Below are 25,731 nucleotides of genomic sequence, written 5' to 3'. Positions count from 1 at the left end.
ACCCTAGAGAAGCATAAAAAGGTAAACAGGAAAAATAATTCATGAGGGATATTAAAAGGTTAAAAACTGTTTATATTCCTACATGGGAAGATAATACTTCTAACACATAAGAACTTTCTCATTATTTGGGCAGCTGAAAGGAATATACTTAGAGGGCACAGGTGTGAATTGATTATGAAGAGATATCTGTAAAGCATTTATTTTTTGTTTATCCTATTTTTGTGGGCTAGACAGGGTGGAGTGGCTTATGTCTAGGGCTGGATTTGGGGTCAGGGCCTCCTGGGTCCAGGGCTGGTGCTTTGTCCACTGTGTCAACCAGCTGACCCATGATGACATCTTTAAAATAAAGTTAAGTGGTAAGAGGAATTCACTGGAAGAAAGGGAAAGGGAGAGGTGGAATGTAGAAAAGCATCTCACGTGAAAGAAACAAGAAAAAGCTTATGGAGTGGAGGTGAAGATGGGGAAGGAGCAAGGGAGTGAGTGAGCCTTACTCTCATCAAAATTAGCTCAAAGAGGGAATAATATACACATTCAAGTGGGTATCATAATACATCTTGCCCTGAGGGAAAGTGGGAGGGTAAGGGGATAATGGGGGAGAGGTGAAGGAAGGGAGGACAGATTGGGGGAAGGAGCAATAAAAAGCAAAACACTTTTGAGGAGGGATAGGGTGAAAGAAGATAGAAAATAGAGTGAGTATTAAGGGGAAGGAATAAGATGGAGGGTAATACAGTTAGCAATAGTAATTGTGAAAGAAATGTTGTCAGATGCTATCAGAAGGATGCATGAAAAATGCAAACCATCAACAGAGAATGAAATGATGGTATCTGAATACAGATTGAAGTATATTTTTTGTTAGTTCCTTTTAAAATTATTTTGTCTGTTTTCTTTCTAATGCGAAGATGGTTTGTATGACTGCAGATGTATAACTTGTATTGAATTGCTTGATTTCTTAGGGAGGGGTTAGGAGGGAGGGAGGAAGAAAAATTGAAACACAATGTTTTACAAAACAATGTGAAAAAAATTTTGTTTTTTTACATGTAACAGGGAAAATGCTAAATAAATAAATTTTACAAAAAGAATGGACTTTCAAAAGACACCCTCACACCTATATAAATGGGAAAACTGATCTCCTCTCTTTAGGGAATAGGGCACAGTTCTTGGGTAAATCACTGTGCGCTGTTGTGAAATTAATTCTGTTAGGTAATTTAATCTTTCTAGTTTATTTTTCATTCAATCAGGTTTAGAGCTAAAATAGAATAAAAGGACAAGTTTGAAAGGGACTTTGGAAATCATATAATGTTAATAGGTGATAGGAACCAGTGTGCTTCTGTGAGAAAATGTTTTGCAGTCTGAGGATTCTGCTTCAAGCCTGGCTCTGACACTACCTGGGTGATATGAATTAAGTCACTTAACCTTGCTGGGCCTTACCTCTTCTGTAAGATGAGATATAGACTCTGAGGTCCCTTCCAGAACTAGATCTATATTATGAACTTCCAGATTCTACAGATGTGGAAGAGAAGGTTTTTGGAGGATAAATTACATGCCTAGGGTCATACTGTCAAGGAAAAGGCAAAGAACAGAGCTCTAAAGATGCATTTGAGTAGCAGCCATTGATGACTATGAAGAGAATTATATGAGAAAAAGGATAGAGGGTTGGTTGAATGAAACTTGCTTTCATTGTCCCCATCACCTCTATCTCCAATAAATGACTTAGAATGATTTTGAGACCCTGGCCTCCCTCATCTCTCCCATTGGGAAACTGAGACAAGAGTAGGACGAAGCAGGAAAAGAAGTTGGACTCTCTTCTATTTTCTGTACCTATTGTGTTAGGATATTGAATCATGTGGAAATGAAAATAGATATCTTTGTTGCCACTGCTCTATCCACTCTGTTGGGAAAAGGAATTTGAAGGTTGGTGAGTCCCTAGAGGGTACCATTATTTCAGAAGTGACTCCTACCAGGTTCACTTCATGCCAAACAATTTACTTTCTGGATTTCTCTGCCTCCCCACCTTGCCTTTTTTCCCAGAGTAGTGTATCCTTTTTCCAGTCTCTCTTTATGTTTTGTATCTTTCTATTAGAAGGGAAGTTCCCTGAGGACAAGGATTATTTTATTTGCTTGTATCTGTATTCTCTCTCTTAGCTGAGTTGCCTGGGATAATAAGAACTAGGCTTTATATAGTACTTTCTTCATGCCAGGTACTTTATAAATATTGTCTACTCTGATCTTCTCAACAACCCTGTGAGGCAGATATTATTATTATTATCACCAAACAGTAGTTAATTGACTCATACAATTACACACAGCTAGTAAATGTCAGAGACTGGATTTGAACTAAGGTCTTCCAAACCTTAGGCCCAGGATTATTCTATTTACTGTACCACCTAGCTGCTTGCTTTTCTCTCTCTCTCTCTCTCTCTCTCTCTCTCTCTCTCTCTCTCTCTCTCTCTCTCTCTCTCCAGCCATCATATCTATCTATCCATCTTCCTCCCTCCTTCCTTCCTTCCTTCCTTTATCTCTCTATCCATTCATCCACCTATCTGGTCCCTTGTTCCACATTGCCACTTTTGAACTTTTCCTCTACCTCCATCACTAAGCACCTAATTCTGTCCCATCCTATCTAGATCCTTGTTGCTCACCTTTATTGGTCCCTAGGCAAATTTCCTGCAATAAATCCATTATTTGTTTTAATCTTCTTTCCATCCTAATCCCTGCCTCCAGTTGCCCAATTTCTTCAGTCCTTATGACTTCTGTTTCTAGTTTACTTCAACCATGAAAAGGACCTTACCTTAATCCACCTTTCTTCATAATTGAATTATAAATCTCAATGTACTATTCATTATTGTAGCATGGTATGAATTTTTAAAGAAAGAAGGTGTGATATTGTTAGAGTTAGCTCCAGCAATTATGAAGATTTGGAATTACAACCTGATTCTGACACATATTGGTTACGTCACCAGGGCAAGTCACTTGACCTGAATTCGTGGAAGGTATTTTCTCACCAGGAGTTCCTACTCCAATAAAATTGGTATAGGATATGAATACATTTTTTAAAAAATGTAAAAAAGTTAAAAAAAATTAACAAAAGGGCTTATTTGGAATATCTAATTACTTTCAGCCTTGAGGGAGAAGTCAGGACAAATGCTAGCTCTTTAAGATCTTTAAGAGGAAGAGGCAATTCCCACAGCTTTTAAAGCCATCCTTGTATTCTGGGGCAAGTTTGGTGTTATATCTGAACACAGCTGAGACTATTTTAAGATCCATGGTGAGACTAATCGACCAATTTTACCAATAATTAGCTCTGACTAAAAGAAGAAGAGGAAATGCCAAGTAGAGGAGGAAGTAGCTATGCATGATGTAGCTGACAGGAAGGGACCCTATCAAATTAGTGATGCTCGCCTACTTAACTGTAATGAGAACAGGAAGATCTATGAGTTATGCCTAAATTTGAAGGAAGGCTTTCAAGTTTTGGTTGAATTGTTTAAAGAAACAGTGACTAATCTTTAGATTTGCCAGTACTATACCACTGTTTAATTTTGTAGAACTTTGATATTTTAATAGATTTGTTATCTCATCAATGGGGGTAATCCCTACGATGTTACAGGCTAAAACCCATCCACACTTGCTCATGTTGGTTAATTCTTGACTATGTCTCATTGTGAGTTCTTTGTACAAAATACTCCAGTATGTTAAGATGTTAAGTAGGGAGGGTCCTCTCCCTCTCCCTCTCCCTCCCTTCTTCCCTTTCTTTCTTTCTTTCTTTCTTTCTTTCTTTCTTTCTTTCTTTCTTTCTCTCTTTCTCTCTTTCTCTCTTTCTCTCTTTCTTTCTTTCTTTCTCTCTTTCTCTCTTTCTCTCTTTCTCTCTCTCTCTCTCTCTCTCTCTCTCTCTCTCTCTCTCTCTCCTCTCTCTCTTTCTCTCTCCTCTCTCTCTCTCTCCATTATATGGATATGAGTAGAACACAAAAGCTATGCCCTAGGAAAATAAGGTTGCTACATGGTCACACTACTGTTTTTCTTACTTTGATAAAGAAAGAAGGAAGGATGAAAAGAAGAATGAAAAGAAGTGAGAAAGAAATAAGCATTTTAAAAACACCTACCATATACCAGTCACTTTACAGATACTCTCATTGATCCTTACAACAATCCTGTGAGGTAGGTGCTAGTAATATTGCTGTTTCACAGTTGAGGAAACTGAGACCCACAGAGATTGAATAAATTGCTCATCATCACACAGCTAGTAAGTATTTGAGGCTGGATTTGAATTCATCTTCCTGAATCTAGGTCCAGTACTCCATTCATTGCACCAACCATATGCTTTTAGGCAGCTTCTTCTTTACATTCTTTTTTTCCCTGTACATTCTTAATTGTAAATTTGGCATAGAATGCTCATTCCCATCATGTGACTCATACTTTGGGTGACCTGCCACCTTAATTCTCCAGAGACTGTTATTCTATGCAAGATCTTGTTATTTCATTTTAGTTCTGTGACTTGTGGGATCTTAGGCAAATAACTCAGCTTCTTTGACTTTCAGTTAATTTAGAGAAATTTGTACTTTGGTTTAGTACTTAGATGATCTTTAAGGTTCATATAGATGTACCATCCTGCCATTTTAAGATAAAGTATCTATCTTCCACTTAAATACCTATAGTACTGCCTAGAAAGTTACTTAAGTAATTGAGACAAAAATAGATTATTAGGCCTAAAATATCCAGCTAATTGCCTCAAATCTCTACTTTGCTTAGTCTTTTGTTTATTTTTTACATTTTCTTTTTTTAAAACATGAACTGACAAACACCTAATAATTTTCTTTTAAAAATTATGAACTGATAAACACCTACACACATGAAGATTTTCATATAAAAAGAACAGAAAAACTGAAGTTTATGTGAAACCATGGGACAGCTAGGTGATACAGTGGATACAGTGTTGGGCCTGAAGTCAGGAAGACTCATCTTCCTGAGTCCAAATGTGGTCTCAGACACTTAGTGGCTGTGTGACCCTGAACAAGTCCCTTAACCCTGTTTACATCAGTTTTCACATCTGTAAAATGAACTGGAGAAGGAAATGGCAAAGCACTCTAGGATCTTTGCCAAGAATACCCCAAATGGGGTCACTAAGAGTCAGACATGACTGAAAAACAACTGAATATGAAACCATGAGTCTCTATAACACATCTTGCTTTTTGAAAGATACATTGAATTTAAAACAATATTGCTAATACAACTGCTTGTCTGTGCCACTTTCTGTACTTCTTTCAGTTCTGTATATTGCAAAAATTTTCATTGTCACTCTTTTTCTCTTTTCGCCTCCATCATTATCACTACCTCAAACTTTCTCCCATAACTCACTCCCCTTCCAAAAAACACCTTCTCATAACAAATAAGTATAGCCAAGTATGAAAAAAAAATCACACATTGGTTCTATTTGAAAATGCATGTCTCCTTCTTCATCTACAATGCATTACCTCTCTACCAAGTGGTGGAAAGAATATTTCATTATCAGTTACCTGAAGTTGTGATTTCTGGGTTCTGAAGCATTTAAAAATTGTCCTTTTACCTTCAATTTTCATTTCTCTTTGCAAATCAAGACACCACTAGGCTCTGTTTTTGTCCTTCTTTACTTCCTTTACCACTTTTTGAAGATATTAGCAATGTGAAAAAACATGTCTCCTATCTCTATTAGAAAATATGTAGTTCATTATCATTTGCCACCTGCCAATTGTGCAAATGTATTTACCTTTCTAGGTTTTCTTTGTTTCCTGTGTTTTCATTTCAACAGTTCTACTTAGCTCTGATCTTTTATGCTAGGGATGTTGTAAAGTCCTCTGTTTTATTAAGGTTCATTTTCTCCACCTTATAGGCTTATAATCAGTTTTGAAGGGAAAGCCTAGCAAAGCCTAGATTATAAATCCTTTTATTTTGCTTGTTAAGAGTATCACATTCTATGATTTTCTCTCTTTTATAATTGCATCATAGTCTTCTGCCGACTTGACTGTAGTTCCATGGCATTTGAATGCTTTCTGGGGCTTTGGTACTTTTTTTCCCCTTTTCCTCCACTTTATTTCATACTCCCACCACATCACCACAATCTTAATTTAAACGAAAAACCATTAGGGGTTTTGGAAAGGGGTGTGTGTGTGTGTGTGTGTGTGTGTGTGTGTGTGTGTGTGTGTGTGTGTGTGTTCATGTACTGGGGGGAGAGGGGAAGGGGATGGTGTCACAGCCTGAGGTATTGCAGGGGAGGGGAGGAGACAAGTCAGCGGATGGTCTTGACAGGGCTCTTGAAATTTCTGGCTGCCTGAAGCTTGATAGGCCATAGGGTGGATCTTGAAGCCATACAGCCTGGGTACAAATTTGTTGGCAGGCCTGTACTCACTATGCACCATAAAGAGCATGTGGGTAAAGCCAGTGCCAAAGTAAGCACCATCTGTGTGCTGGTGTCTGGACGACTTGGGGGTATAAACATCCATGCACTTGGCCTCACCTAGTATGTCTGACAGTCCAATGGGCAACAGGGGATGGTTTTCACAATATACATGGGGACAATAATCAAAGTCTCCCTGCTGGTATTTTTCCAACATCTGGGCGATGCCACGGTTTGTGAGGATGTAGCGGGCATGAATCAGTTCATACAGCACCTTGGCTGCCTGCTCGATCAGGTCATTCTGGTTGGGGCTGTTCTCCAAATCCTCATCAGGTTCCAAGTTGAGGATCATGTCTAGTGCCTGCCTATGGTGGGGCACCTGTTCTTTGAGCCCTGTGAGGTTGAACTTGTCTTGGATATAGTCTTTTACTAGACTTTTAGCTCCTTAAAGTGGGGCACTGTTTCCAGGATGCAGTATCCCAAGCTTCAGAAGTCCCAGGTGGTATGATTTAAGGAGCATCAGGTTCTTCTCTCGCCCAGGCTGTTTCCTGGTCCTCGATGACCCCAGACCAACTTGCCAATCAACCAGCTTTGTGTGTTGTGGTTTTTAGCTCTGATGAGCCTGTGCCCCTCCCCCACCTGGGCCACTGCTACTCAAGCCCACCTCCTGGTTCTCAGCAGGGGTGTAAAATCCAAGTTCTGCCTTAGCACCAGCATAGACCCATGTAGTCTCTCCCCTGCTCAGGGCTCAGCCCACTCACCAGACTGTGAGCTTAGTTCCAGACGACACTGGTGCTTCAGCTGATTCAGAGGCTCTGGGGGGTTTGCTTCTCTGGCGAGGACTTCCTGAGACTGGATCTGTGTCAGGGTGACTGTGGGGTTGGGCCCAACTCCTGTATCAGCACAGCAGCTCCCTCCTTCTGACCTTCCAAGCCATTCTTGGTTAGAAGATGATTTCAGCACATTCTTCTGTGAGTTTTGCTGCTCTGGGCATTTTCCTATGGCTATTTGGATGTTTTTTGGAGCGATCCTGTCATGAGTTCAGGAGCTCACAGCCTTTCCTCCACCATCTTGACTCCACCCCGGAAGTCCCCTTGGATATAGTCTTCATCCACCTCACAGAAGAATTCATTGCCACGAAGCCCATAGAACCATGAGATCCAGGATACTTCCTCCGAGCTACTCATCTTTTCGTGAGCTACCTGGCCAGGGCTGGGAGTGAGAGGGAGAAGTTGCTCCCAGGGGGCGGAGGTGGCAGCAGCAAAGATGTGCAGGGAAGGACTCAGACCTGACCTCAGCAGGCAAAGGTGGGGTGGGGGGTGGGGCGGTAGGGGAGAGGAGAAGGGGGAAGAGAAATGGGAGGGCAGGAGGGGCGGGAACGTATGCAGAGCACAGGAGCAAGAGGTCAGGTTTCTCCTGTGGAAGACTTTGTGGTATTTTTCTTTGACCTGGAAGTATACGTTGTCTTTCTCTCTTTGTTTCTCTTTCTTTCTTTTTTGTGAGGCAATTGGGCTTAAGTGACTTGCCCAGGGTGACACAAGCTATTAAGTGTCAAGTGTCTGAGGTTGGATTTGAACCCAGGTCCTCCTGAATCCAGGGCCGGTGCTCTATCCACTTCTCTACCTAGCTGCCCCTGGAAGTATGTATTTTTACTATGATATTTCTGGAAGTTTTCCATTTGATGTTTTTTTTTTCTTCCTATTTGCATATTACCCTCTAGATCTAAGTTTGAAAGTGATTTTTTACAAAAATGTTGATGTCCATTTTGGGAAGGGTGAGAGGGGGTTATGTGTTCAGGTGATCCAATGATGTGTAAATTATCTCTGCTTGACTTAATTTTGAGGTCAGTAATTTTTTAAAATAGTAAATACCTTCCGTATTCTATTTATTTTAGTCTTTTGTCTTTGTGTCAATAGTTCTTGTTATGAAATCACTGAGTCCTATTTCCCCCATCTTATATTTTTTTTCAAGAAACCCACTTCTTCGGTAAGATTTTTCACCGTTTGTTTTAGTCTATTTATTTTCTTTTCAATTTTTTTCCCCTCAAGAACTTCAATTTAAAAAATCTTTTCTTTTTTCTACAAGATACTTCTACAATTCTTGTGGCTAGGCTATTCCTTTTTCTGAAATCTTATATGGTCTTTGAAGTTCTCTTAACCTATATTTCTTCATAATATTCTATTTTCTTCTGTTTACTCATATTTCTCATCTCAGTTTCTGGATTCAAGAACTGATCTGGGTCAGATTCTGTCCCTTTCTACACTCTCAGATGAAGTGGGCAAGACCTGTGTGGTCTTTTTTCTGGTCTGTAGTGTCTGTAGTCTGACTGCTACTACTGTAGTCCTAGATAAGATGACTGTGAGTGAATTCCTCCTTTTGATACAATTCCTGGTTTCTTTCTTGTTTTCTTATGACCCAACTTGGGGGGGATCAGGGCCCAAGGAGCTGACCTTACCCCTTGTACAATCTTGCTTTGGGAATTAACTTTTTTCTATGCTGACCCTCAGTCCTTCCAATCCACTGTCAGAAATTGTGCTCTTCTTGTGCACATAACCAGTTATTAAGTTACTTCTGCCTGCCATTGGGCTTTTGAGTCATGTACTTACTTCATGGCCCCGTGGTTTTAGAATCTATTTATGAGTGCTTTTTATTGCTTCACATTGCTCTGATGAGTCCCTGTAAGAGAATCTTGACAGGCTTCAGGACCCATTCATTGGAGACAGAGCAAATTTTTATTATCGCTGGAAAATATTTATCAGGATGGGTTTCAGGCCCTGTTTATGAGATTATGCATAGCTTCCATTTCCCTTACTAAGTCTCCATGTAGTGCCCAAAAGCTTCTAGCCATGTTCTTGTGTACTCCTGGATGGGATGAAATAAATGGTTAGTATCTCTCTTTGTCTTCTTCATCATTGTTTCATCTGTTGCCCTTTAAATATTTGCTGGAATGTTTATGGAAAAGCTGGAGTCCTTTAGGGATTCTTAGATTAGTATTTTTTTTTTTTTGGTGGGGCAATGAGGGTTAAGTGACTTGCCCAGTGTCACACAGCTAGTAAGTGTCAAGTGTCTGAAGCTGGATTTGAACGCAGATCCTCCTGAATCCTAGGCCAGTGCCTCATCCACTGTGCCACCTAGGTGCCCTATCTTAGATTAGTATTTTAATCAGAAGAGGTTCATCTCAATTCATAAGATTCTTCATGATATCTCTATATCTGCTTGACTCATCTTGATGACTTTTTCAAATAAAGTCTGAGACAAAGGGCTGAGTTGAAAATTTCTTCCCTTTCTAGTAACCAAGCTTGTTGATGACCATTAAGCAAAACAAAACAAAACAAAACAAAACAAAAAAACAGCCTCTGTGCCATGGCAATGATATTTATTCAACATTTCAGATACACATTGCTCTAATTATTCTAAAATCATGAAAAGAGTTGTGCAATTTATACTAGATTCTTCACATAAACTTTGGGATTGGTGAGAAATGGAAATATGTATTTCACAAGGAGAGGTGCTTTAATACGCAGAGAGCTGAATAAATCTGCAGATAGTCTAATTAGGTTCAACTGATCTATTTCAAAATGCAGGATAACATAGATTTACTTTGCCAGAATTCAAGTTTTCTGATGTGAGAAAAGTGTTTAAACTATAATATTGACACATCAAACACCCTGGTCTAGGGTATAGATCTGTTTTCTTCAATAAAGCAGATTCTCCAAGTTCTCAGGTTATTTTCTATTACAACTTTGTAGATGGTAAAAAATTTCTCCTTCTGGATACAATGTCTACAATTGTCCAATTTTTACTATGGTTAAACACTAAAAATGCGTCCCTAGGACAGAATTAAATATTTTTAAAAGTTCAGAGAAAAGATACATATGATTTCATGATCTGGGGCTCTAAAAGGGAAAATACCTCAACTGACATACAAGACTCTCAGAAATGAAATTACAATATAATTGTGAATGATTTTAATGAGAACAAAAAAAAATGTATTACTGCCTTGTAAATTCATGGAAGATAGTTTTTGGAAAGGGCATGTATAAAAGCAAGACAGCTCCTACCCTGAAGAAACTTGCATTGTATTTAGGGAATATAACATGTTCGCATAGAACTAATTATGAGAGCTATCACCCAAACATAAATTATCCATATCCATATCCATGCTTCCATCCATCCATCTATCTATCTAGTAGTTTCAGGGAATGCACTATAGTTGGAGGAATCAGGAAACATTTCTTGAAGGAAGTGACAGTAAAGCTCAGCAATGAAGGAAGTTAGGGGTTCCAAGAGGCAAAAGTGAGGAGAGGCCAAACTAGGGGTAGCATAATGTTCAAAACAAAGCAAATAACAATGCTATGCACTGGTTAGCTTAATACTGAAGCACCATATTCAGTTCTGTTCACTCAATTTTGAGTGAGATATTGACATGCCTTAACAACCAAGACAGTGAAGGGACTAAAACCATGTCATATAAGGAAAGGTTGAAGAATAGAGAAGAGATTTGGGGGAAACATGATGTTGGCTTTAAAATATTTGAAGGACCATGTGGTGGAATGGAAATGAATTAAATGTCACAATAAGAGACTTCCCCCTATGTGAGTGCCCTTTGGTGAAAGGTCACCTGTAGGGGTAAGGTCTAAGGTCTCTCCAAGTGGCACATAGTAGGGGCTGCTCCTCCTGTCCTTTGTGGGCTTTTCAGACCTGATGGAATTTGTCTCCCTATGGGTCATCTCTACCCATACTTCCTATATAGTTTTGTGTTGCTATTGATATGAAGCTCTTGAGGGTTCTGTCGAGTCAGAACATAATAGATTTAAGTTTCTGTCCATCATCTGTTGGAGGGATTTATCTTATTTTGTGTAGCTCCAGAGTGAGGACCTGGGACCATTGGGTAGAAGTTTCAGGAAGACATAGTTTGTCTCACTGTAAGGAAGAATATTGTCTCAATTAGAACTGTCCAAAAAATTTAGTAGGCTTCTTTGTTGGTTGGTGAATTTCCTCTCACTGAACCCATGAAAGCCAAAGCTAGAGGACCACACATGAGAGATGTTGCAGAAAGGACTTAGATAGAGGTGAAAGGTTAGATAACTCCAGGGATTTTAAACATTTTTGTGGTCATCAATCCTTTTAGCACTATGGAAAAGTCTTTGGACTCTTCATCAGAAAAATATTTTAAAGCCGTTAAATAAAATACAGAGGATGATCATAAAGGAGGCCAATTAAGTTGAAATAAATATATTTATCACTTTTTTACAAGTCAGGTACTCTTAGTTAAGAATGCCTGGAGAAGGTCTTTAAGATCCATGCTAACATTGAGATCTTATGGTTCTAAGTTATTTAACTAGCAATTGATTTGTAATTAGATAGTAGGTTAGGTACTGACAATATATTAAAAATTAAATTAAAATGGAAGCTTAAAATAATACAGAATTTAAGGAATCTATGTCTTGACTTCCTATCGTAGCTGTATATTTCAGTTCTGTGGTTTGACTATTTTATCTCAGGTAGGTATGGTATTCTTTGTTGGAGACAAAAGTAAATCCATGAGCACTTTTATGTAATTCAGCTGAATGTCATTGTAGTAACTAAGGATACTTAACTTACAACTAGGCCATAGCATTAACCCTTTGAAGCCATGCAACCACTAATTAGTAAGTTAATATTTTGATACTGGTTTATCTAAGGCATTGATACTTAAGATGCTGGTTTATCTAATATTTCAGTAAAATTTTATGTCATCAGAATATACCTTTTCATTTTGATCTGATGATTTATAGTTATGGGAAATTATAATAGCTAACATTCATATAGAGAACTTTAATCTTTTCATAGCAGTTTACCTGATCATATTTGATTCTTCAAATATTCTTACAGGCAGGTGCTATTGGCAGCCCCTTTTGTAGAAGGAGAGAGGTTAAGTGTGCCCAGAGTCACATCACTAATAATACTCAAAGGTTAGATTTGGACCCAGGTATTCCTTACTTCAAGTCCAGCCTCCTTTTGATAACATCAATGCAGCAAAACCAAGTGAAAATGACTCTCTGATTGGCCAGTTCAAAGTACACCTAGGAAAATATGAGAAGGAATGATTCCAGGTTCTGAATTCCATCTACCATTTCTTAAATGTGTTTTACCTTTGGTCAATATTCTTTCAATTATGTTTGATAAGCCAACCTATTCTCCTTAATTAAAATGTTGGCAGAGAGTCTACATGTGAATTTATGCCAAAGGATTTATTGTAATCTCCTTGTTTTATGATATCCCATTTTGAATAGTGGCAGAGTAATTTCATAAATCCTTGTGAAGGAGACTCGTACATGTGTGCTCTGTCTTCATCATAATCTTTTTGGGTAGCAGTGAGTTTGTGTGGAACAAAAGCATGTTACCCAAATACACTGTTTTAATACATTAATAAAAAGAATCTAGTTGTGAAGGGCATTTATAGTTAATGGATGTGAAGAAGATACTCCCTTGCCAGAAATGTTAGCTCCTGCTACTGACAACAATGAATGGAAAAAATCAACCATATTTCCTACTACTGGAAAGTCACAATATGGAAAGGAAATTATTTGAAAAGATAGATATACATACATAGCCACATCAATCCAAAGCTCAATACTGTCCAGTAAAAGAAGTTTGACAAACTAGAGACAGGAGATCTGGATTCGCATTCAGGTTCCTAGACTCACTAGCATTGGTAAGAATGCCTTCACCTTAAGTCCTGCTCATGAGGTGTCCAGGACGTGTTTACTTCACACTGGTCTCAACTCCTCTCTCTCTCTCTCTCCAGATTTTTTTTCTTTTTTCTTTTTTTCTTTTTCACTAGCCGCTTTCCCAACTTGGAGGTAGATTGGTGGCACAGCATATAAAGTACTGGGCCTGAAGTCAGGAAGACCTGAGTTCCAATCTGGTCTCAGACAGTTACTAGCTGTGTTGCCCTTGACAAAGGCACTTACCCTCAGTTTTATCACCTGTAATATGGGTATCATAGTAGCACCTACCTTCCCGAATGGGTGAGAGGATTCAAATTTATAAAGTAGGTAGAATACTGCCTGGCACATAATAGGTGCCTAGTAAATATTCCCAACTCTTTACAACCAATTTCACTCTTTGAATTTGACTCCACCATCATAGTCCCAGGGAAACCACCATGAGCATCCCTGCACTGGGGACCTTCCCCTACATAGCTTTTTAGTTTTTTGTGGGGTTTTTTTTTGGTATGCTATCTTTTCCCCATTACATTCTAAGTTCTTTGAAAGTAGTCTTTATTGTCTTTGAAAGACAGTCTTTATTGCTTCTCCAGGACTTAGCACCATGCCTAAAACCACAGTAGGTAATTAATAAATATTTGGTAAATTGAATTCAATTTTATGAATGAAATATTTATTGAATCAAAAAGTTTCTTTCCTTCAATCTTGCCTTAGAGATGCTTCTTCTCTGAGGTCAGTTTGGCTGGGTTTTAGGGTACAGGAAGCAGAATCAGAACAGATCAAGTTGGAAAGGTAGGTTAAGGCCAGATCATAGAGAACCTTGCATACCAGACTTTGAATGACATAATCTGCTATCCAAACATAATTAAATGAAATTGTTATGTATAGATACTCTGGCTTAAGCTTTAATTACCAAGTTAAACGAGGAAGAAATACACTTGGCCTATGTTATCCAGATTAGTTATGTATATTATCCAAATTAATTGAGTTACTGTTGATTCTTCATCTCAAGCACTACAAAGGAATTCTTATTAGTAATGACTACTGGGCCTTCTCTGCAGGGTTACCTGGTGTCAGAATTTTTCCATCTTCATGGGATTTGGAAATAGTCTGTGACCACAGGTCAGGAAAAAAGTGACATTCAACAGGAAGCAAAGCTATTGTCTCATCACCTGGTAACAGATTCACACTACAGCAATCCATTCTGCTCCTGGGATGAAAGCAGGTGTTTTGCTTTAATTAAGACCAACAAAGGCTTTTCTTGTCTCAATAGGCTTGTATTTTTAGACTCTAAGGTAAGGAAAAAGAGAACATTATCCCATTCTGTGCATGAAAATAAAGATTCGGCATGAACTGCATAATTAAGAACTGAAAGAAGGGGGAAATGCAATTCAATTAAAACTGACAAAAAAGTACAAGGAATCAATGGCTTTATTTGGTGTTTAATGATGATACTGTTTTCATCTCATTATCTGTGAGTCATAACCAGCTCCACTTTAACCTAACTGTATTCCTTACAGAGTAAACTGAAATATGCAATTTGCAATGGCATCATCAATTAAAAAGAGGCTTATTTTAGATTATCATAAATTGATCTTGAGGACTGGGACCAACCTTTTCCCATTTTAGTTTGTCAGTTTGTAAGAGTGATGAACGATTTTGGTACTCTCACAGGGCTGTGTTGTGAAGGGTAGGGCTTGTGTCATCTGAGAAAAATGACAACTCATATGCTCTTGGGCTTGGGAAATGCTGTGGTCATACATCTTGAGATCTGATGATATGAACAAAACATGAAGGGGTTTAGATGGCACTGGAAATATTAGATTGGTCTGTCCATGTAAAATGAATCATCTCATTGGCATGAGATCAAGTGTAGCCTAGCAGCAGCTCTTCTCTCTGGACTCAGTCATCAAATATAAGTATTAGGACAAAGGATATTAAAATTGGGGAACGGAAAGCCAGAGAGGGGAGGCTAGAGAAAAGGAACATGAAAGTGAATATGGTTAGGCGTTACAGAATATTTTGAGGAAGAAATTGGGAGATAGAGAATTATTTAATTATTATTTGTTGTTCTTATTCAGTCATTTTTCAGTCATTTTTGAGTCTTCATAACGATATTTGGGGTTTCCTTGGCAAGGATACTGGAGTAATTTGCCATTTCTTTCTCCAGTTCATTTTACAGATAAGGAAACTGAGACAAACATGTTAAGTGACTAGCCCACGCCCACACAGCTAATAAGTATCTGAGGGAAGATTTGAACTCAGAAAGATGAGTCTTCCTGACTTCAGGCCTGACACTCTATCCACTGTGCCACCTAGTTTTTATAGGCTCCTAATTTTATCTGTAAGTAACATAGGATAAAAGTACTATGTGATGCAACTTTTACATTGCTATTAACTTGACAATACAGTGTGCAGTTTTTCTACTGTGTGAACCAGCCAGACATTGATGTCATCTTCCAGTATCTTTCTACAGGTCTTCAAGAGTTTTCTTAAGCCACTTTTGACATCATGGTATTGAAGTCTATTCTTAGGCTTGTAACAAGAATAATCAAGACAGTCATACAATTTACTTTGGCTAAGTCAATTAGCATGGGGCTGTAAACAGAGGTCCCCTCTATTTATACATGTATTCTGGCTGGGATACTTCCAACAAAGCCAAGCATATATCTTGGTCCCTTTAGTGGTCCTAGGATCAGCTCTCCAATGGCACTCTTGGTTGGTCCTTTTAACAAGAAATCCACACAAAATATAATTGGCCACTGAGCAAAAAAATAGCTAGACTTTAAAAATAAAGACATTTTTCTGCTTTCCCTTTCTTTCTGACTGTCCAGCAATTTGAGACCCTTTGGGCTCCTTCATTTGTTGTTGTTGGTTCTTTGTTCTCAAAGAGGACCATGACATTGGGGTGATTGCAGGACTTGCAATGAACTGAATTTTTTAAGTGAAGAAGGTATGTGCAAAGTCACCAACTTCACTCTCTCCAGAGACATCTAAGTCGAGTGGCAAGATTTATATCAGGACTACTGGAGATGGCTCAGATGTTTAAGGCAATTGGGTTAAGTGACTTGTCTGGGATCACACAGCTAGTAAGTATCTGAGGTTAGATTTGAACTCAGGTTCTACCAACTTCAGGGCTAGTGCTCTGCCCACTGCACTACATAACTGCCCCAGTTCTCTCTCTGACTTCTATGAAGGGTAGAAAGGAAAGGAAAGGCTCTTGGTCACCTTTGGCAGTTGTTTAAATATAAATAGTGAGAATATTTATGTTGATGAGGCAGAGACTGCATCTTGGAGCTCTGACTGCCTCTTCAGCTTTGTCATTCTTTTCCTTAGTAAATGTGACCACACAGAAATTCAGAGATGGCCATTCACAGTCTTGGAGATAACCTCACAAATTCTAGACATTGGGAGCTCCTGGGTCTTGGTGCTGGTTGTCCAGTTAGAGCTTACCTCTGCGACAGCTTCTCAGGGGTAAAGATGACCACCATCAGAAAAATACTACAGACGAAAGCACTATGGCCAAATTATGGTATAATTTGACAGAAGATATGGGCCTACAGTAAATTGCCTGAACAGTGTAGTTCTGGGATAAAAATGGTTGATTTGAAAAAAAAATATTTAAAATATCAACTTTGTGAGAAGAATATAATATATAATAGGTTACTGTTAATGCAAACTTCTGAGTCTTTTGTATTTTAAGCCTTTTTTATGAAGGAAGAAATAAGTATCCTATATATAAGTATACATTTTGTATATTGAATACTGTTTGAGAAGATGAGGCATGAACCAAATACAGGTTTTGTCTTATAGATCCCCTCCTTTAATCCAAGTTCTACTCTAGGTTAGGATGAAATTAATCAAACAGTTCAAGAAACAAATATACACACAGAGACACACAGACACACACATACTCTTTGGGGTTGGGGGTGAAATTCATCCCAGAACCAAACTCAATCAGTATGAGTCCAAAGACAGTGGCCCAGCCTCTGTGCCCTAGTGATTTAGGTCATTGATAGATAGTTATACTTTTATTCCTTTAGTCCTTCCCATGAACTGAAAATGGTTATGAAACTTTTTTGTTTGTTTTGGTAAAGAAGTTACCAAGATAAAATAATTATTTAATGTGATTTTCTGTGTTGTCATTTAGTTTGAGGTCATACATGTACATTAAATGATTAATAAGATGTTTTGCTTCAACTATCTCTTTAGTTTGGAAGCCATATTAAGGTTTGTTTAGGGGAGGCGAAAATAGATTTAAGGCTAAGCAGAACAATAATGTTTCCCTGAAAATATGCAGCATTTAATATTAATCGTTCTTGACTTTATTGTCTTGGTAGCATGTTTTAAATTGTGTTTTCCATGTAGAAATCAAACACTCTAGTATTGTTATGATGCATATAAAATATTACATCTTATTGTAAAGAATTAATTGTTATTTGAGGTTTTTATGCCTCGGAGCGCACTGGTCTGGGGCTCTGCAAACTGCATGGTGCTCCACCCACTGGTTGTAGCCGTTGCCAGGGCTCTGGCACCTCATGTCATCACCACTCGCCTATGCACATGGGCCTGGCAAAATTATAATGATTGGAAGTCTAGTGAGGGCAGTCAAGTGACTGTCAGAGCGGCTATCCCATTGGCTGGGGCTGTGTGGGGCGTTTTTTAGGTTTGGGGGAGAATTGGGCATTCTAGGTGGAAGCTGGAAAGTGACAGGTGTTCTGCTGAGTATTTTCAGTTGATTCCTAGGCGGAGGTATTTTTTCAGGTATTATAATTTCCCTTTCCCCATTTTATTTCCTTTCACTTGATCCTACTGATCCTGTCTGTGTGTGTGTGTGTGTGTTTTTTAAGTTCATTCTTGTTAAAAGAAATCTTGTTCTGTTTTGAGTGAGGCTGGTGGTCTCCTTCCTTTCCCCAATATTGCAGCGAGCCGCTTAACTAGCGCTCCCCAATTAAAAATTGGTCCCAGGGGCAGCTAGGTGGCGCAGTGGATAAAGCACTGGCCCTGGATTCAGGAGGACCTGAGTTCAAATCCGGCCTCAGACACTTAACACTTTCTAGCTGTGTGACCCTGGGCAAGTCACTTAACCCTCATTGCCCCACAAAAAATCAAAAAACCAAAAACCAAAACAAAACAAAAAAATTGGTCCCCACAGTTTATAATACACATATATATGTATATTCACATGTATGCAAGTATTTATACATGCCCACCTCTACCCCGCCCTCCACCCCTGCATACACACACACACACACACACAGACACACACAGAAACACACAGACACACACACACACATTTGCAGTATGTGATTAAGTGTATAACTGAGGTAAAGGTTTTGGGATAATCAGTAAAAGAGCTATAATGTAATGGCACTTTTTCCTCATCAATAAACAGTTGCTCTTTATTCCCTTTGGACTTTTGGTCAAACATTTTTTTTTCTTAGCCAATATATTATTTTTTGTGTTTATAGATTTCTTTTAATGATACAAGCTATAACTGCAATGAAAAAAATACATAAACATATAATTGACCTATATTTGGAAAGGTCATTGACACTCAGCTTTGGTAATATATGTGATGTCATTTACTTAGGGAGGATCAAGTTGACATTTGAAAAGAAGCAGGAAAAATGTTTGATTCATATTAATGTGCTATTGTGGACTATTTTAGTCAATAATATTGGATTTTATAGAATCCCATGTATCTGCAGTTTAGTATAAATCTAGAGTTTCATTCTTTCCCCTCGAGGTAACTATTCTGTCGTTAATTGTATTAATAGTACACAAGCTGTTACTAATCTGATGTAACTTGTTTTATCCTTGTGCTGAACTTCTTACAACTATATAAAAAACCAGAAATTTTCTAGATCCTCCTTCTCCAGGATTTCTTCATTGTCTTTGGTTTATTTTCTTTTCATATCTCTGTAGTAATATATTTGATTGAGGTTGAATTGTATATTTGCTATTTACACTGTTTTTACTCTTTGTATCATCAAACCATTTAATTTTTATTTATAATTGCTTATTAATTTATGTTTTGAATATATTGTACAAGTTTCCTTTCTTTTTCCTTTAATAAGGTGATAATATGGTGTCCAAGTTTTCTATTGTGTATGCCAGCAAGATATTGATATGATTTTCTGATGTCGTTCTATAGATCTTCAGTAGCTTTCCCAAGTCACTTCTTTCATGGTGGTGGTTGTCTCCTGTCTGTAGGATATTCTGTTGTTTTTTTTTTTTTCTGAGCCAATGGCTGCTCCATATAATGCTGTATGAAGGTCCTGTTTTTTCCCCTTTTGGTTGAATAGTATTATAAAACTAATGTATTCACTATAGTTAGAGCAGTTACTTTTTGGAATTATTTCTTTTGTTGTTAGTAGTCTGCAAGTTGGAATCTTCAAAAAAGATTTCTCAAGATACAAATTTATGTATGCTCTACTCCTTATAAGTACTGTTTTGTCAAAAAAAATATTACCAGGTAGAATTCCTAGATAAAAAATGTCAGAAACATCACAAAATCAATGTGTACCAAAAAAGGACAATCTTTTCACTCAAACCTACACTTCTTACAAACTTCTTTTTGTTGAAGTCACTGCTATTTTTCAGCTTCTCAGGTTTCTGAACTTGGCATCATCTTCAGTTCCTCTTTCATTATCTCCAAACAAATCCAATCAGTCATGAAATATTGCTGTTGTTACCTCCCTACTCTCTCTTGCATCCAGAACCTTTTCTCTTTTCATACAGCTGCCATCTTAGTTCAATCTCTCATTTTTTCTGGTTTGAAGTATTAGTTTCTTTGCCTCAAGTCTCTCCTGCTACAATCTTTCCTTCCCATAGGTATCTAGCTATATATTTGGACATGGAGTCAGGAAGACCTAAGTTAAAATCTGGTCTCAGGTACTTATTAGCAGTGTGACCCTGGGGAAGTCATTTAACCTCTCTCTGCCTCAGTTTCCTTTGCCATAAAATAGGGAATAACAAATAGCACTTACTTCTCAGGACTGTTGTGAAGATCAAATTAAATAATATTTGTAAAATGCTTCAAATACTTTATAAATGCTGGCTATTGATATTACATAGTTGATAATCCAAGATCCAACCATGCCACTCAGTTCTTGAATAAACTTCAATGATTTCCTATTATTTCCAGGTTAAAATAGATTCTGTTTTGCTTCACAACCCTGACTCAAAATATCTTTCTAGTTTCATTAGCCAACATCCTCTCTACTGTAAACTTGAATTATGCCAAACTGGCCTTCTGTCTCTTTCATCTGTATTTGTGCTTCTGTTCTGTCTTTTCCCCATGCTTGGAATTCAGTCCCTCCTCATTTTTGCCTCATGGAATCCATTTCTTCCTTCAAGACAGAATTCAGGTATCTATTTCTACATGAAATCTTTTCAGGTCCCCTATACCCTATCCCCTTAATTAACTTATTTTTTTAACTATCATGGGTTTCTGACTTAATTGGTTGATTGGCTGAAGTGACTAGAGAACTCACACCTTTTCACTACCTTCTGACCCTAGGTCCTCTCTGACTGGAGGTAGAGTGGGGACCTCATCCTAGAATCTTCATTCAAGTAAGGCTCCCAGATAGCTAGACTCTTCTGGGATTTTCCACTATTTCCTCATGTCAGGTATCTTCCCTGCTCCTCCTCTGCCACCTTTTCACTTCATTTCATATGTTATCTTTGCTCATTAGGCTCTAAGGTCCATGAGATCAGGGAATATCTATTTTTGTATTTGTATCCCTAGCACATGGCACAGTGCCTGGCATATTGTAGATACTTTATAAATATTTATTTGTTGGCTGATGATAGTCAATGACTTCAGCATTTTCAAATTTTACTTCTTCATATTTTATTAGCTCCTTGATTTCATCCATTATTTTGCCTAAACTAGGCTTAGGGATGATGTGTTTTTATTATTGTTATCTTTGTCATCATTGTCATGTTATGATTGGCCTGCTCCGGGTGGCAATATATTATGTAATGTGGACTTGAGGGTACCATTGACAATTCCAGTATGATTCCCTTGCCCATAACCAGTAGGATCTATATACAAATTTGGTTACTCTATAATACTTAAAAATAATTAAAGTATTTGTCTTCAGTCCATTTCATATATTTACCTATTTATGTACACTAATGATCATCTCCAAGTACACCAAAGCATTTCTACAAGGTAGAGTTGTAGGTATCAATGGATTTTGCCTTTCTGTGGTTCAAAAAATTAAAGTTTGCCACTTATTTCACTATCATTTGTGTCAAGCAGCTAAAACAACAGTTTTCATAGGGCTGGTCTGCAACTTTATACTGCCCCATCTATTTCTTAGATTCATTTTGGAGTAGTTTCACCATACTGACCAGTGTGCTTACCTAATCTTTGGTATCACCAGAACCCAGTGGTTCAGCATTTCATAATTCCTTCCAGTCCTTCACAGCTAGCATAGCTGTCTCAGAGCAACTAGAATCTATATTATGCATCACCCTGTCTGGCACTCCCTCAATTTTGATTCTTTTCTCCTGTGCCATCCTGATAACATAGAAAATGGATTGAACTTTGGGGAACAATTATCATCATTACTATTAATGATAAACATAAACAGCCTCATTGGGTCATAGTATCCCATGTCATTGGTAGTAATCTATATACTAAAACAGAGAAAGATGCTGAGTGACCATAGAAGTGATGTTTTCAGTGTCAGACTGAGGTTCTGGGATAGTAAAACTAGCCTAGGTTCTGTTTTTGTCCCATTAATATGTGTGCAACAAGTTGCATACTCCGACTGTTTGACATGTAGTCTACATAAACAAGTCAGTAATGGGATCCTAGATCAACAGGCATGTTGATTGCTACATCAGGGAAAGATTTTATCCCTGTGTATCACAAACCAAATTTATTTAAATAAATTATGATTTGACTTACTCATGCTTCCCAACCACCTAATGCCCTATATGGTCTGGAGTAGTGTCAGAATCATTGTTATAATAAATGATAATCCAGGAATATTTTTCCACATAGCCCATGTAGGCAGGCACACCCCGTGCCCACATCCCTGCCTTGATGGCTACTAATGCATAGCCACACTCTCTACTTCAGATTGGAATAGGCAAGATGAACCCACAGTGAAGAGAAATATCTAAGTTCTTTCCCCTTTGCAGTCATAAAAACTTAATTTCCCTGTATCCAATCATTCTTTATGCTGAACAAAAATAGACTAAAATTCTCTATGTCAAGAATCCCTCTCCAGTGAACTAGAATGGTCAGGAACTAAAAAATAAACATACCCATGACAGAAAATTCACAAACCAAATGAAACCAGGGACTATAATTCTTCATAAACCCAGAAGTTAATCTTTAATCTCACATAATGAACATCTTTGGGACTTGTTATGTATGCCATTAAATATTATGCATTTCCCCCACCCCCATTTTTAGCCTGTGGGCTCTGACAGAAGTGTTAGCATTTGGAATGCCAGAAGGGTTTTCATTGACTTTAGCCTAGGAATGTTGCTGCAACTCTTGACTCAAATTTCTCTCTAACTAATGTAGATTGTAAAATAGTTTTAAAGAGGATAGAATTATATTATGATCTAATATTTCTTTTTCTTTTTCCAAGATCATTTTATGTAATACTTATTATTATTTTTTAAATCTAGTAATCAATATATGCTATGGTTCCCGGTGAAGATGACACCACTGTCCAGATGTCAGCAGGATGTACACTTTGAGCTGTCCACATGTTGTGGTGCTGGATTTGTGCTGAGCCATTTATATTTTCTTGCTCATGACCAACAGCAAGCACCTGCAGGGCAGCTGACTGGAGTGTGGGGTGTAGTCAGCAACCACAGAACAGAGCTGAGCTATGCTGTCTTTTTTGCAGTTCTAATCTCCGACCTTGGTCTCACAAGGACCTTACTCTGGTCACAGAGAATGGAAATAAAATAACAATTATAGAATGTTAGAGCTGGAAGAGGCTCTAGAGACTATCTAGTACAATCTCTTCATTTTACAGATTATGAAACTGAGGCCCAGGGAGATGAAATTATTTGATTAATATTACACAGCTAGTATAAAATCCAGGACTAAAACCCAGCCTTCTTGATTCTCAATTTTAGTACTTTTTTAAAACTATATTATGCATATTAATGAATACTTAGAGATATTTACTCTTTATTCACTAGAAATATAAATTTTCTTCTGAATATATTACTTCCTTGTTACACAGAAAAGTCTAATAAAGATTTAATGTTTTCTAAATACAGTATAATCAGAAGTACTGCTTAAAAGATGCCATATTTTAAATACCTCACTAAAATATGTGAGCTGTTTACCAAATATTGATTAAATAACACTTTCACTTCCTACCATCAACAAGTGCAACCTGCATGCTTAGGAACATAGGATAATAGGAATTCAATCTGCGAAGAATATTAGAAACCATCTAGTACAATAACCTCATTTTACAGATAATGAAATTGAAGCCAAGTAAAGTTAAATGACTGGTTCAAGGTCAGAAGGGCAGTCAGTAGCAAAGTCAGAGTTTTAACATGGGTTCTTCATAATTTGTATTTGATACTACAACACGTAAAGTTTTCTGGCTGTAGATAACCTTTCTCCCCTTATCTGCCCAATAAAAACCTTTAGGTTATATTTTTTCATGCCAGTAGATTCCAAATCTGAGACTTTTCCTCTGCTACCCTCTTCCCTCCAAGGCAGACCCCAGATTAATCCATCATTGAGTTATTAGATGGTTTCAATCTTCCAGCCTGCATGACTTTGGCTCAAAACACCAAATAGGATAATCACACGTCATATCTATTATCCAAACCGGTGAATATTTGGGCTTTATCTTAGAGAGGTTTGCTGGGAATTCATTCATGGAGTGGGGAATATTTGGGCAGGCATGTGGGGTCCAGCTTAAGCAAAATAGAAAGTAAATAGCACTTCCTTTATCTCTTCTATAGGTTAGTGTATTTCCCATAGATGTGAAAATATTTTTATAATGTTTGGGACTATTTGGGGGGTATATCCTGTCCTTGAAGGGAGAAATTGTTTGGTGATATTTATTTTAAGTTTAAGGTGAGCTTAGATTCTAGGAAACTACTTTCCTATTTGTAGGAGGTGTGTGTATGTATGTGTGTGGCAGATTAGGAGATTAGGAGCGATGGAAGAGTGAACTGAGCAGTTTGAGAGCAGAGAGGTGATTGGAACATGCACTTTGGCCAAATCCAGGTACTTATTATTTGTTGGCCCCTAACAGAACTTTTATCTCATCTTTGAGCTGAAAGCCAAAGAAGGCCCATCATCAAACACAATGTAAGAAAAAGAAGTTAGTTTGTTGAGAGATCACCCAGAGTCTGGGAGGCATTGGAAAAGTTGGTTCAGGAGAGGCCTAGTTTTATACAGTCTCAGGTCATATAACCTTAAAAAAGTATAGGTAAGGAAATCATTTTAGAAAAATTGGTGGAGCAATCAGCTTTACTAAAAATGGACATGTATGGTAGAAAGAGCACTGCCTCTGGACTTGGGATTGAATCTGCTTCTGTTATTACTTGTATGACCTTGGACCAGTAACTTAAACTTCTTAGATTGTAGTTTCCTCATCTTTCATAGATCTTCATGGCCTCTGAAGTCCTTTTCAGATCTGTATCTGTGAGCCAAGGATACTCAGGTATTATGTGGTGGATATGGTGGACTGGAAAGCAGCCTAGTTTCAAATTCAACTTTTGCCACTTGCTACTTAGGTGTGTTTGAGGAAATCATTTAACTTCTTGCGGCCTCAATTTCCTTATCTGTAAAATGAAGGTCCTTCCTAACTCTAAATTCTTTGATCTTATTTTATGACTCAGGGACCAGAGTTACTGGATCCCCTTGGAGAAAAATGGAAGTAATTATCAGGTTGGAGAAAGAGGTATGAGGCTAGAGGAGAAATGTTGGGAAAACAGATAATTAAGGAGCTTTTTTTTTTTAATTTAGGAAGATGGGTGCAGATAGTGTGGTATAATTGGAAGAATGCTGGGATTTGGATACAGAGAGCCTGGGTTGGAGGTCCAATTATATCAGTGATGTCACTTCATGTAATTTCTCTTGTTCTCATTTCTCTCATCTTTAAAATGAAAGTCAGACAAGATCATCTCAAAGATGCCTTCCAGATCTAAATTTGTGAAGCTCTTATCCTATGAATGACAAACTCCTGCAGGTTAATTGCAAATAAGTCTAGGCTGATTTGAGGTAGGTGGCCATAAGCTTCTTGTTTGATCCACAGGGGAACTCAAAGAGGAGACAGTCATTGAAGTTTGGAGGACCTTGGGGCTAGGTTGGGAGAAACATTTTAAAGCAGTGGTGGAGTGTATGACAGATTGGAGAACACTGATTCGCCTCAAACCTTGCTAAAGGACATCTCTATCAGAGAGAAAACTAGAATTTAACTTAGCATCTCATTCAGATAGGACTTGGTTGGCTGATTTCAAGAAGATCACAGGAAGGAAAACTAATTCCTTTTAAATGTGTGTGTAGAACTAAGATTCACTGATATATATTATGACCCTGAAAGTATCCCTTTGTATATTTGCATATTTTCTATCAGAGTCCTCTTTTACTCTGAAGTCTAGTGTGGAGGTGACACCAGTGGCAGCTAAGCATTAGTTGGTGGG

At 37.9% G+C, this 25,731-nt stretch overlaps 1 protein-coding gene and 1 pseudogene across 1 annotated transcript in view; both read right to left on the bottom strand.

Annotated features, from left to right (window-relative positions):
- The window catches only part of CDH20 (cadherin 20), a 289,089-nt gene that overhangs the window by 180,707 nt on the left and 82,651 nt on the right, over positions 1-25,731 (bottom strand). The window lies entirely within an intron of this gene.
- On the bottom strand, positions 6,257-7,551 carry LOC122736139 (annotated as a pseudogene).

The sequence above is a fragment of the Dromiciops gliroides genome, chromosome 1 (assembly GCF_019393635.1).
Source record: "Dromiciops gliroides isolate mDroGli1 chromosome 1, mDroGli1.pri, whole genome shotgun sequence".
Lineage (NCBI taxonomy): Eukaryota > Metazoa > Chordata > Mammalia > Microbiotheria > Microbiotheriidae > Dromiciops > Dromiciops gliroides.
This window is presented reverse-complemented; position numbering and strand designations above follow the sequence as displayed.